The following is a 12564-nucleotide window of genomic DNA, read 5'->3' on the forward strand; positions in this document are numbered from 1 at the left end:
GTGATGGCTACCCTGTGACATTCCAGGTGTTGTGAAACTACAAGCCCCAGCATGCTTTGCCAGCTATCAGCTAGTTATCTACTGGCAAAGCATGCTGGGGCTTTTAGTTTCACAACACCTGGAGTGTCACAGGTTAGCCATCACTGGTATAGGATAACTTTAGAGTCCAGAAATGGTCAACCTACTTTATAAAGGGACTACTAGCACTAAATTATAGAGGTTAATAATGCTAGATTTCTATGAAGTGCTGTAATTAAAATCTATAAAAATATCCAAGATCAATACAAATTTTTGATTAATGTTTTCAACCAAGAACCATACATAGAGGACAAAGGGTTATCAGATGGGAATGGAAGCAGGAAGGTTTCAGCAGCATAGAAAGGGATTCTTTATTGTACGGGTAGTAAAGCGGTACAATTGCATACCACATGAGGTGGTGATCCTTATCTTTTTGTAAATGGACAGTTTATCTTTCACGCTATGACGTGTGGTTCCATTTTTATGTTGTTCAAAATTAGATTTTATTTTAGCTTTTAGGACACCACAAATTTTAGTGGGGCATATACTTTTGTTTCAATGAAATGGTCACATACATACTCTGATCAGTCACAGCATTAAAATCACCTGTCTAATATTGTGTAGGCCTCCTCCTGCCACTAAAACAGCTGTGAGCCATGGAGGAATCCACAAGACCCCTGAATGTGTCCTGTGGTATCTGGCACCTAGAAGTTAGCAGATCCTTTAAGTCCTGTAAGCTGCGAGGTGGGGCCTTAATGGCTCAGACTTGGTTCTCCAGCATATCTCACACATGTTCGATCGGATTGAGGTCTGGGGAATTTGGAGGACAAGTCAACACTTTGAACGCTTATGTTCCGCAAACCATTCCTGAAATATTTTTGCAGTGTGGGAGGGTGCATTCTACCACTGAATGAGGCTTATGTCATCAGGGAATACTGTTGCCATGAAGAAGTGTACTTTGGTCTGCAACAATATTTAGATAGGTAGTAAATGTCAAAGTAACATCCACATGAATTCCAGGAGGCAGCAGAACATTGCACAGACCACCACACTGCACTCTGCCGGCTTGCCTTTTTCCCATAGTGCATCCTGGTGCTATCTTTTTTCCAGCTTAACAAAGCACCCAGCCATCCACATAATATAAAAGAAACTGATTCTTCAGACCAGGCCACCTTCTTCCATTGCTCCATGGTCACGGTTTTGGCGCTCACTTGCCCATTGTAGGCGGTGGACAGCGGTCAGCATGGGCACTCTGACCAGTCTGGGACTATGCAGCCACATACGTAGCAAGCTGCAATGCAGTGTTTTCTGACACCTTTCTATAATAGCCCACATTAACTTTTTCAGCAATTTGTGCCACAGGAGCTCTTCTGTGGGATTGTACCAGACTGCCTAGATTTCGCTTGCACATCAATGAGTATTGGACACCCATGACTATGGCTTTCTTTGTACCGTTTTTGGTACCCACAAGACCTGCTATTTTGGAGATGCTCTGACCCAGTCTAGCCATGACAATTTGACCCTTGTCAAAGCCGCTCAGATCCTTACAGTTAACCAGTTATCCTGCTTAAAACACATCAACTTCAAGAACTGACTGTTCACTTGCTGCCTAATATTTCAAACCCCTTAACAGGTGTAATTGTAACACAATCATTGTTGTTCATTTCACTTGTCAGTGGTTATAGTGTTGTGTCTGTGTATACAGCAGTGTTAGTGCACATTAAGCACTTGTGGGAAACTTGACATTACAATGCAAACAAGCGAAACATAAAAACCTGCTGAGCAAGTTTGGAAAGACATTCTGAATGTAATTAAGCCTGCAATATACATGTTTATTCAATACTGAAATAAACTTGTATCATACAAAAAATATTTTTAAGTCAGTTACTTTCCTTACCTTGACAGTTGGAAAATGTTGGCATTTTATATATTTGCTAAGCAGCCAATTGTAATTGTTCTGTTAGCAACCACAACAAGCTGAGCAGACAAAATGCATTGGGTAAAAAACAAAAACACTTTTTCTCAGATATTTTTAGATTTGTTATAATGGTGTAAAAAAACTAGACTCATTGGTCCTTTAAGGGAAGGACTGTGTGATATAATATGTGCATGTTATAAACAGGACACTGTACGTAAGAGGAATGGACAATTGGGAAACTCTTTCAGAATCCCCCTTAAGCCCAAGTGTTTTCCAAGATTCATATGTATGTGAAAGCATTTTAAAAAGTCTTACCCAGGTGGGCTTATTTCTAAAGTGCACATTTAAGAGCAGGAAGGGCGTTACTTATTTTGAAACAACCCACTTGCAAATTGTTGGTTTGATTTACTTTTTATTTTTAAACCCACTAATGTTCACTGGTTTCAATAACCAGCTCATTTATACTGTAATAGACGCTAGTGAATGAGCTTTTCGTTTTAATAAGTTGTGCACTTCGCAGGGCAAAATGAGCAGTGGCAGTATGTTTCGCCAGGGCTATCTTTTCCATTGGGCACGATGGGCAGCTGCCCGGGGGGCCCACGGGCAAGAGGGCCCCATAGGTATGTCTCTTAATGAGAATAAATAATCCTACAAAAGAAAAAAACCTGAAAAAAAACCTACAAGGGTCACTGAGCAAGTACATCTATCTATCTCTATCTCTATATATCTGTAACTGTATATATCTATATCTGTATCTATCTATATATCTATATCTATAGGCCCCGGTGCAATACTTTGCCCGGGGGCCCATAATGTTGTTAAGATGGCCCTGTGTTTCGCTCATTAGCAGTTTACAGTATCTGTGTAACCTAGAGGTATTTTGAAATATAATGCAACCATTATATTTTGATTTTACTGGGTTATTCTTTATAGATTTATATTAAATTAAGTGTAGTCTTGTGCAAACCAAAATAGATTAAAACATCTATAAGAATCAGTGGTACAACAGAAATGGAATCCTTTTTTAAGCAATTTTGAGCCACGAATTAAGAAAAAGGAACAAGTAAACCAGCAATGTGCATAATGGGTGAAATATTTATGAATAATAACAATGTTCCCTTTGTAACTTTTTTATAATCTATTTTCTGATTCCAGCATTAAAAGTAGCGAGGCTTTCAAATTGGAATCGTCGCAACACCACTTTTTTAAAGCTAGTTGGTTGGGGTTTCTGTACTGTAAAATAAGCCCCACAAAAAGTTGACTCTCATAGACTAGCTTTTGTGCAGCTTCAGGAGGTTGCCGGGGGGGTTTATTGTGTTTTTGCTTTGTATTTTAGATGCAGACTTGACAAGATAATAGACAGATGCATTGTTTTCATATAAGTTATATGAGAACATGTTTTAGTAGGTAAAAGGTTTTTTGTTTTGTTTTTTTGTGTTAAATGTGACCCTTGAAGCAGCATCACACTATGCATAAGTATAAAGCTGTATACTAGATGCTATTCCCCAATACTATTAAACACACTGCTACTGTACCTATAGCATATTCAGCAATAATATAGTATAATTCTACATTAAAAAAATAGCAGAAAATGTTTTTTGTTTGCAAACTCCATGCCCTCCTCTTTTCAACCCTCGGTGAGTTGATCTGTATGCATGAGTGGGCAGAGTAAGGGCTACTGCAGATGAGTGACAGCAATTCTTTGTGTATTGGTATCTCTCTTCCATATACTGGTAAGATAAATAGAGCTCTTAACATTGGCTGCTCTCCTTCTAGGACAGCACAGGTTCTATGACTGTGGGCACGTGCTAACAGCCAGACTTCAGCAGTAATATATGGTATACAGTTGAAAAAAAATTTATATGTTATTGCTAGACATGTGACAAGTCCTGTTTAAGTCCCAGCTACCCCCATTCAGTAAAATTATTTGTGTCTTCAATGGTATTCAAGAGAACAATTTGGTAAAAAAAAAGCACAAAAAAAACCTTGTGTGCAATGTTAAGCCCTTGTACTAGTTAAAACTCTGGGCACCATTAACAACGTTCAGCATTAACCAAACTGTGTGCAAACAGAATGGTGATAGAAACATGTTCCTATATGGTATTTTTAGAAACACAAGCATTAATTTTACTTTGGCAAAATCCGTTTGCTGCTTTGTATTATAATGTACTTACTAGTTATTAGCTTCTCTGCAGCACTAGGTGGGGAATACATCAAGCTGTGCATGTAATTTACAGTCACAGGTCATCTCTAAGAAAAGGCCACATATATACCTATAAGTTTTAAAGGTGTTGTCCACTTTGAACAGTGTATTGAACAGAGACGAGTTACAGCTAGAAGTATTAACCAATAACATAATTGTGGGGAATAAGGCCTAATCATAACTGCAGTGTAAATGTGCTATATCAAATTAATCCATTGATAAGAAAATACAACAATATGTCATGTGTTGAAATGCGCAAACATAAGCAATAAAATACATAAATCCATATGTTGATTAAGACATGTACATAATGATGGTCATTGACCGCAGTATAATAGGTAGAACACTGATAAGTACAAAGATCAATGTCCAGAATAGAACTGCATGAACAGATCGATATTGACTTGGTTACAATCCTGGAAGATGTCACGGTCCATTGTAACTTGACTATATGTCCAAGATGTAAAGTGGGTTACAATACTTGCGCTTAGTAGCGGTCCATAGATCCAGGGGTTGTCCTGTAAATCCAATATATAAAGTTGATGGTGAGCGGGCGGTCCGAACGATGGTTAGTATATAATGTCCAAAATCCAGTGTAGCGATATTTAGAATAACGGAGTGTGAAAAATCCATAAGTGGATGCTGATTGGCCGACGCGTTTCGTCACCTAGGTGACTTTCTCAAGGCAGTTTGAGAAAGTCACCTAGGTGACGAAACGCGTCGGCCAATCAGCATCCACTTCCGGATTTTTCACACCCGATACGTCACATCCGGTCAGGCGTGTGTTCCAAGCTAGGACACACGCCGCCCTTAAGATTCGATTAACCGTGACTCCGTTATTCTAAATATCGCTACTTTGGACATTATATACTAACCATCGTTCGGACCGCCCGCTCACCATCAACTTTATACATTGGATTTACAGGACAACCCCAGGATCTATGGACCGCTACTAAGCGCAAGTATTGTAACCCACTTTACATCTTGGACATATAGTCAAGTTACAATGGACCGTGACATCTTCCAGGATTGTAACCAAGTCAATATCGATCTGTTCATGCAGTTCTATTCTGGACATTGATCTTTGTACTTATCAGTGTTCTACCTATTATACTGCGGTCAATGACCATCATTATGTACATGTTATTAAAGTAATTCTATCGTTTTAAAATAAGCATTGCCCAATCAATTGTATGTGTGTCCAAAGCACAAGTGATTTATTTTAGCAGATGTAAATAGTCAACAATTCAATACATTATTATATCATGATAAAGTACAGTATAGCACAGCCAATACCAAAAGATAATACATACCAAATGCAATCGCTTGCGCACGCTGCGCCACCACGGGACCCGATGGACAATATTCTGTTTAGAATATTGTGTCAGAGTTGACTGAGGCCCCAGTGAGATGCAGCTAATATATATACAGTCAGTGTTTCATTGTGAACAATAGAGATTACGTAGATTGTTTCTATAGGTCCAGACGTTGGGTGGGTCCAGGCCAGACAGGTAATAGGTTGATTCAATCTATGGAATCCAAAGGTGGGGGTCTTCTCTCCAGGGGGTCTGCTCCTTTTCATAGCCAGTATCATATAAAGGTTTACTCTCTAATATCAATAACTAAAGTATGCAATGTGCGATCTCTTCGCCGACTGCATCGGACAGCTGCTGATGATTAGGGCTTCAATATGATATCAGGCATGACACCTTTCCTATTACCTAAACCTTTAATAACACTACAATGTACATATAATCACTATATATATATATATATATATATATTTATTATTATTAATATTTATTTATAAGGCGCCACAAGGCATCCGCAGCGCCGTACAGAGACAAACAAAATCACAATACAATGGGAGACAGCACAGTACAGTAAACACAGCAACTCAGTTCGCTCAATGCACAGCTAGAGAGGGCGGGGAAAGGGGAGGGAGGATCCGCAAATGACGGGGCCCAAGAAGAAGGGCGCGGAATACAGGGAGACCCCCAGGGGGGAGGAGGGAGCGAGAGTGGACGTGGGGTGGAGGACCCTCGAGGAGGAGGGCTAAGTAGCTGGAGAGCAGAGTTAGAAGAGGTGGAAACAGGAGGAGAGATGGCCCTGCTCAGAGGAGCGTACAATCTAAGGGGAGATGTGGACAGACAGAGAGACGCAGGGGAGAGAGAGAGAGTAGGGGGACAGAGGCAGAAGATAAGGTAGGAAGTTAAGTGGGAGACAGAAAGGCTTTAAGAAAAAGGTGGGTTTTTAGGGCCCGTTTGAAGCTGGACAGATTAGGGGAAGTTCTGATGGAGGGAGGGAGCTTGTTCCAGTGGAGGGGGGCAGCGCGGGCGAAGTTTTGGATACGCGCGTGGGAGGAGGTTATAAGGGGGGAAGAGAGGCGACGGTCAGAGGCAGAACGGAGAGGGCGGGATGGAGCATGAATAGAGAGGAGGGTTGAGATGTAGGGCGCAGTGGAGTTGGCGAGGGCCTTGTAGGTGAGTGTGAGGAGCTTAAAGAGGATTCTGAAGGGGAATGGGAGCCAGTGAAGGGCTAGGTAGAGGGGGGAGACAAAAGAGGAGCGGCGAGAGAGGAAAATAAGCCTAGCTGCAGCGTTAAGGACGGATCGAAGGGGATCGAGATGAGAGTGGGGGAGGCCAGTGAGGAGGAGGTTGCAGTAGTCCAGGCGGGAGATGATCAGAGAGTGGATAAGGCATTTGGTGGCATCTTGGGAGAGGAAGGGCCGGATGCGAGCGATGTTGCGCAGCTGGAAGCGGCAGGATTTAGCAAGAGAGAGGAGTCGAGGATGACACCAAGGCAGCGAAGTTGGGGGACAGGGGAGATAGAGGTGTTGTCGACAGTGATGGAGAGGTCAAAAGGGGATGGGGTATGAGAGGGAGGAAAAACTATGAGCTCAGTTTTGGCAAGGTTAAGTTTGAGGAATCGAGAGGACATCCAGGAGGAGATGGCAGAGAGGCAGGCGGACACCCTAGAGAGGAGAGGTATAGTTGAGTGTCGTCAGCGTAAAGGTGGTAGCTGAAGCCGAAGGAGCTGATGAGTTCACCCAGGGAGGAGGTGTATAGAGAGAAGAGTAAGGGTCCCAGAACAGAGCCCTGAGGGACCCCGACTGGAAGGGTGGATGGGGGGGAGAGAGACCCAGAGGTGGTGACAGAGAAGGAATGGTGAGTAAGGTAAGAGGTGAACCAGGACAGGACTGGGCCGGAGAGGCCGAAAGACTGGAGGGTGTGAAGGAGGAGGGGGTGGTCAATGGTGTCAAAGGCTGCAGAGAGGTCAAGGAGGATGAGAAGGGAGAAGTGGCCCCTGGCTTTTGCAGAGAGGAGGTCATTGGTGACTTTAGCCAGGGCAGTTTCAGTGGAGTGGAGGGGGCGGAAACCAGACTGGAGAGGATCAAGGAGGGAGTATTCAGAAAGGTAGGAGGTGAGACGGCTGCAGACGAGCCTCTCGAGAATTTTGGAGGCAAAAGGGAGAAGAGATATGGGGCGATAGTTCGAGAGAGAAGTGGGGTCGAGATTAGGTTTCTTAAGAATGGGGGATACGAGAGCATGTTTGAAGGAGGAGGGGAAGATGCCAGTGGAGAGGGAGAGATTAAAGAGGTGAGCGAGGTGGGAGCAGGTGGTGGGGGAAAGGGAGCGAAGAAGGTGGGAGGGGATGGGATCCAGGTGGCAGGTAGTGGGGGGGAGGATAAAATGAGAGAGTGGACTTCCTCGCCGGTGGTGGGACGGAAGGAGTGGAGGGGAAGGTGGTTGGGGGGGAGGACAGAAGAGTGGGAGGGGTGGAAGAGAGAGTGGAGGAGGAGATTTCAAGTCGGATTGCCTCGATTTTAGAGGAGAAGAAGGAGGCGAAATCAGAGGCAGTCAGGGAGGAGGGGGTGGGGGGGAGGGGAGGGGAGGGGGCCAAGAGAGTGCTGAAGGTGGCAAAGAGGCGGCGGGGGTTAGAGGACTGGGAAGAGATGAGGGATTTAAAGAAAGATTGTTTAGCGAGTGAGAGGGCAGAGCTGTAGGATGAAAGGATGAATTTAAAGTGGAGGAAGTCAGCCAGGGAGCGGGATTTTCTCCAGTGACATTCGGCGGAACGGGAGCATTTTTGGAGGAAGCGGGTAAATTTGGAGTGCCAGGGTTGGGGTTTGGAGCAGCGGGGGTGGACGGAGTGGGCAGGGGCGTCCGCGTCCAGAGCGGAGGTGAGGGTGTGATTGTAGAGGGAGACCGCCTGGTTGGGGCAGGCCTGGGAGGAAAGGGGAGAAAGGAGGGTATCGAGAGAGGAGGACAGAGAGGCAGGGTCAAGAGCATCGAGGTTGCGTATGGACAGAGTAGGTTTGGGCAGGGGGAGGGGAGCAGGAGAAGAGGAGAGAGAGAAGGAGAGAAGATGGTGGTCAGATAGAGTAAAGGGAGAGATGGAGAAGTCGGAGAGATTACATAGGTAGGAGAAGACAAGATCAAGGGAGTGACCAAGGCAGTGGGTAGAGGAGGAGGTCCATTGGGTGAGACCAAGGGAGGAAGAGAGGGTGAGCAGTTTGCTGGAAGCAGGGTAGGTGGGGTTGTCGATAGGGATATTAAAGTCACCGAGAATGATCGAGGGGAGATCGGAGGAGAGGTAGTGAGGAAGCCAGCTAGCAAAGTTGTCAAGGAAGAGGGAGGTGGGGCCAGGGGGGCGATAGATGACAGTGACGCGGAGATGGATGGGGTAGAAGAGGCGGATGGAGTGAGCTTCAAAAGAGGAGAAGGAGAGGGAGGGTTCAGGGGGAATGACACGAAAAGTACAGGTGGAGGAGAGGAGGAGGCCAACTCCACCGCCAGGGCGGGCACCAGGCCTGGCGGAGTGGGTGAAGGAGAGGCCACCATAGGAGAGGGCAGCGGGGGAAGTAGTATCAGAATCGGAGAGCCAGGTTTCAGTACCGGCAAGAAGGTTAAAGGAGTTGGATAGAAAGAGGTCGTGGATAGCAGTCAGCTTGTTGCGGACGGATCTGGCATTCCAGAGGGCACCGAAGAAAGGGGGAGAGGAGAGGGGGGAAATGGGGATGAGGTTAGCAAGATGAGCAGCGCGCGGGGAATGGCGGGGAGGAACGGGAGAGGTAGGGCGGGGGGAGAGTATGGGTATGGAGTGAGAGCGGGGAGGCATAGTAGGGAGAGAGAGTAACAGAACAGTGAGATAGTGGGGACAGTGAAAAACAGGTAAGAACAAAGGCAGGAAGACAATGAAAAGGTGGAAGATAATAACGAATTAGGGCGTGGAGGGCATGGAACAACAGTACAGTGAGATAATAAGGACAATGAAGACAGGTAAGAATGATAGCAGAACAGTAAGATAGTAAGGACAGCGGATAACAGGTAAGAATAAGCAGGGAGACAATAGCAAGATGGAGGACAATAACCAATTAGGGCATGGAAGGCAAAGAATAATAGAAGGAGAGGTAATAAGGACAATGGAAATAGGCAAGAATAATAACAGGTAAAACTAGTTGCTGGTAAATATAAAATCAGGAAAAACAAGATAAAGGCATATAAATAGTAGAATAATAACAGGTAAAAAGTAGAAACTTGTAAATGTACAATCAGGAAAAACAAAATAATGGCATATAAAATAATGTTTTATATGCAGTTGATGCAGTTAAGCCAGGGATTCAGCAGGAGAAGGGTTAACTGACAAGTCGGGTCGATACACAGTAGATCAGTTGATGGAGGTAAGCCAGGGATTCAGCAGGAGAAGGGTTAATTGACAAGCCGGGTCGGTACACAGTAGATCAGTTGATGCAGATAAGCCAGAGATTCAGCAGGAGAAGGGTTAATTGACAAGCCGGGTCGGTACACAGTAGATCAGTTGGTGCAGATAAGCCAGGGATTCAGCAGGAGAAGGGTTAATTGACAAGCCGGGTCGGTACACAGTAGATCAGTTGTTGCAGATAAGCCAGGGATTCAGCAGGAGAAGGGTTAATTGACAAGCCGGGTCGGTACACAGTAGATCAGTTGATACAGATAAGCCAGGGACTCAGCAGGAGAAGGGTTAATTGACAAACCGGGTCGGTACACAGTAGATCAGTTGATGTAGATAAGCCAGGGATTCAGCAGGAGAAGGGTTAACTGACAAGCCGGGTCGGTACACAATAGATCAGTTGGTGCAGATAAGCCAGGGATTCAGCAGGAGAAGGGTTAATTGACAAGCCGAGTCGGTACACAGTAGATCAGTTGAAACAGATAAGCCAGGGACTCAGCAGGAGAAGGGTTAATTGACAAGCCGGGTCGGTACACAGTAGATCAGTTGATGTAGATAAGCCAGGGATTCAGCAGGAGAAGGGTTAACTGAAAAGCCGGGTCGGTACACAGTAGATCAGTGGGTGCAGATAAGCCAGGAATTCAGCAGGAGAAGGGTTAATTGACAAGCCGGGTCGGTACACAGTAGATCAGTTGATACAGATAAGCCAGGGACTCAGCAGGAGAAGGGTTAATTGACAAGCCGGGTCGGTACACAGTAGATCAGTTGATGTAGATAAGCCAGGAATTCAGCAGGAGAAGGGTTAACTGAAAAGCCGGGTCGGTACACAGTAGATCAGTTGATGCAGATAAGCCAGGGATTTAGCAGGAGAAGGGTTAACTGACAAGCCGGGTTGGTACACAGTAGATCAGTTGATGCAGATAAGCCAGTGATTCAGCAGGAGAAGGGTTAACTGACAAGCCGGGTCGGTACACAGTAGATCAGTTGATGCAGATAAGCCAGGGATTCAGCAGGAGAAGGGTTAATTGACAAGCCGGGTCGGTACACAGTAGATCAGTTGATGCAGATAAACCAGGGATTCAGCAGGAGAAGGGCCAACTGACAAACCGGGGTTCGGTACACAGTAGGTCAGTTGATGCAGATAAGCCAGGGATAGATGGTATGGCCTTGTCTTTGGAGTGATGATGACACTCCTTTGTACCCCCACAATAATTTCCCACTGTCTTCACAAGTTTTTAGATGTTTTATAATTGTGGACAGATAATTGTGTGGGAGGAAAGACACAGAGCTGATCTAACGTGCAGCCTTCTCCAACTGCCGCCCGCATGCATGCATATATATATATATATATATATATATATATATATAGACTAATAATAAACCGAATACTATCTGCTCCTGAATTACAGAGTAACAGAACCAATATGAAATTATATAAATAACTAACTGTTGTAATGCGAGTGTGTGCGTGCGTATTTTACCGTGCGATCGCATCACGCCCTTTGATAGTACAATAAACTATCACCTTAAAGATGTTATATGCAGGATCTCCTTCAGCTTGCATTAATATACACACATCTAATAATGTCACCAGTTCTTTTCATCAACACTTGTGGGTGGGCTATTGTCTGTTCGTTCTTCCCAGTCTCTCAATACTCAGATTTAACAGTGATCGGTTTGCAAAGCATTGGGAGACTTCCGACTAAGGGACCTAGGTGTCCTACTTTTTCCCCTAGTTACCTCCCACCCATAGTTCGGGTACCTCAAGAATATTTAGTGGAAAGAGAACTAATCCTACTTGATATAATCACTGAGGCATGTGTGAGCACGCCCAGCACTTTGTTTGGTCTAAAACCTTACCCTCCCAAGAATGATAATCATTCTCAAGGATGCCTGCTCAAGTCCGAATATTACTGGACTGGCATCGATGGGTGTGTCTCTTTTCTAACCATGGGGTAGCCGTACTTACGGGCGTAATGCTACTCAGACAATAGCCCCTCGCACTTTCTCCAAGCTCCAAGGTTTCTAAATTTTCCTTTACCCCTGAATTGAATAGAGTAATTGGCCGGACTCATTATGCTACTAACTTCTTCCTCCCCAATACCTCCTTATCATTACCTGAACCAGTCTCTGTCACCAGCCAATAATCAAAAGAATTAACCGTCCTGAGAAGAGAATGAAATGAGAGAACACAAAAGAGGAAAAACTACAACTTCATGCTGGACAACAGTCTTAGCCTTTGGCTCAGGTGCTACTAACTGCATTCGAGGCCTTCCAGTACAAACTCATGAGTGCCCTTGGACCCTTCTCTGAGTGTTGGCCCCTCTGCAGTGGGTGGAATGGGCACCAGTGTGTCTCTGCTACCCTTGAAGCCGTGATGCTGGTAGCCTACACCTGGTACCGGTCTGTCAAATAACCTAAGCTTAAGAAATTACTGCTCCACAACTTACTCTCCTGATCCAACATCCTGACAGTTAGTGTGACTTTTCAGGAAACAGTGTTTTGGACGTTCTCGGTTGCTGTCTCACTATTTACCTTCTCTCAAGGTCTAACCTAGCCTCCCAGTTACAATCTCATCTCATGAGGGGTCAAGAACATTTCAAAAACTGACAGGTTAGGAGTCTGCCCAGGAGTGATCTTTTGGTAGCGGGAAATGACTAGTGTCCAAAGCTATCAGTCACATCAATCAAGTTCCAACTCTTAATCTATTCAA

The sequence above is a fragment of the Mixophyes fleayi genome, chromosome 3, assembly GCF_038048845.1.
Source record: "Mixophyes fleayi isolate aMixFle1 chromosome 3, aMixFle1.hap1, whole genome shotgun sequence".
Taxonomy (NCBI): domain Eukaryota; kingdom Metazoa; phylum Chordata; class Amphibia; order Anura; family Limnodynastidae; genus Mixophyes; species Mixophyes fleayi.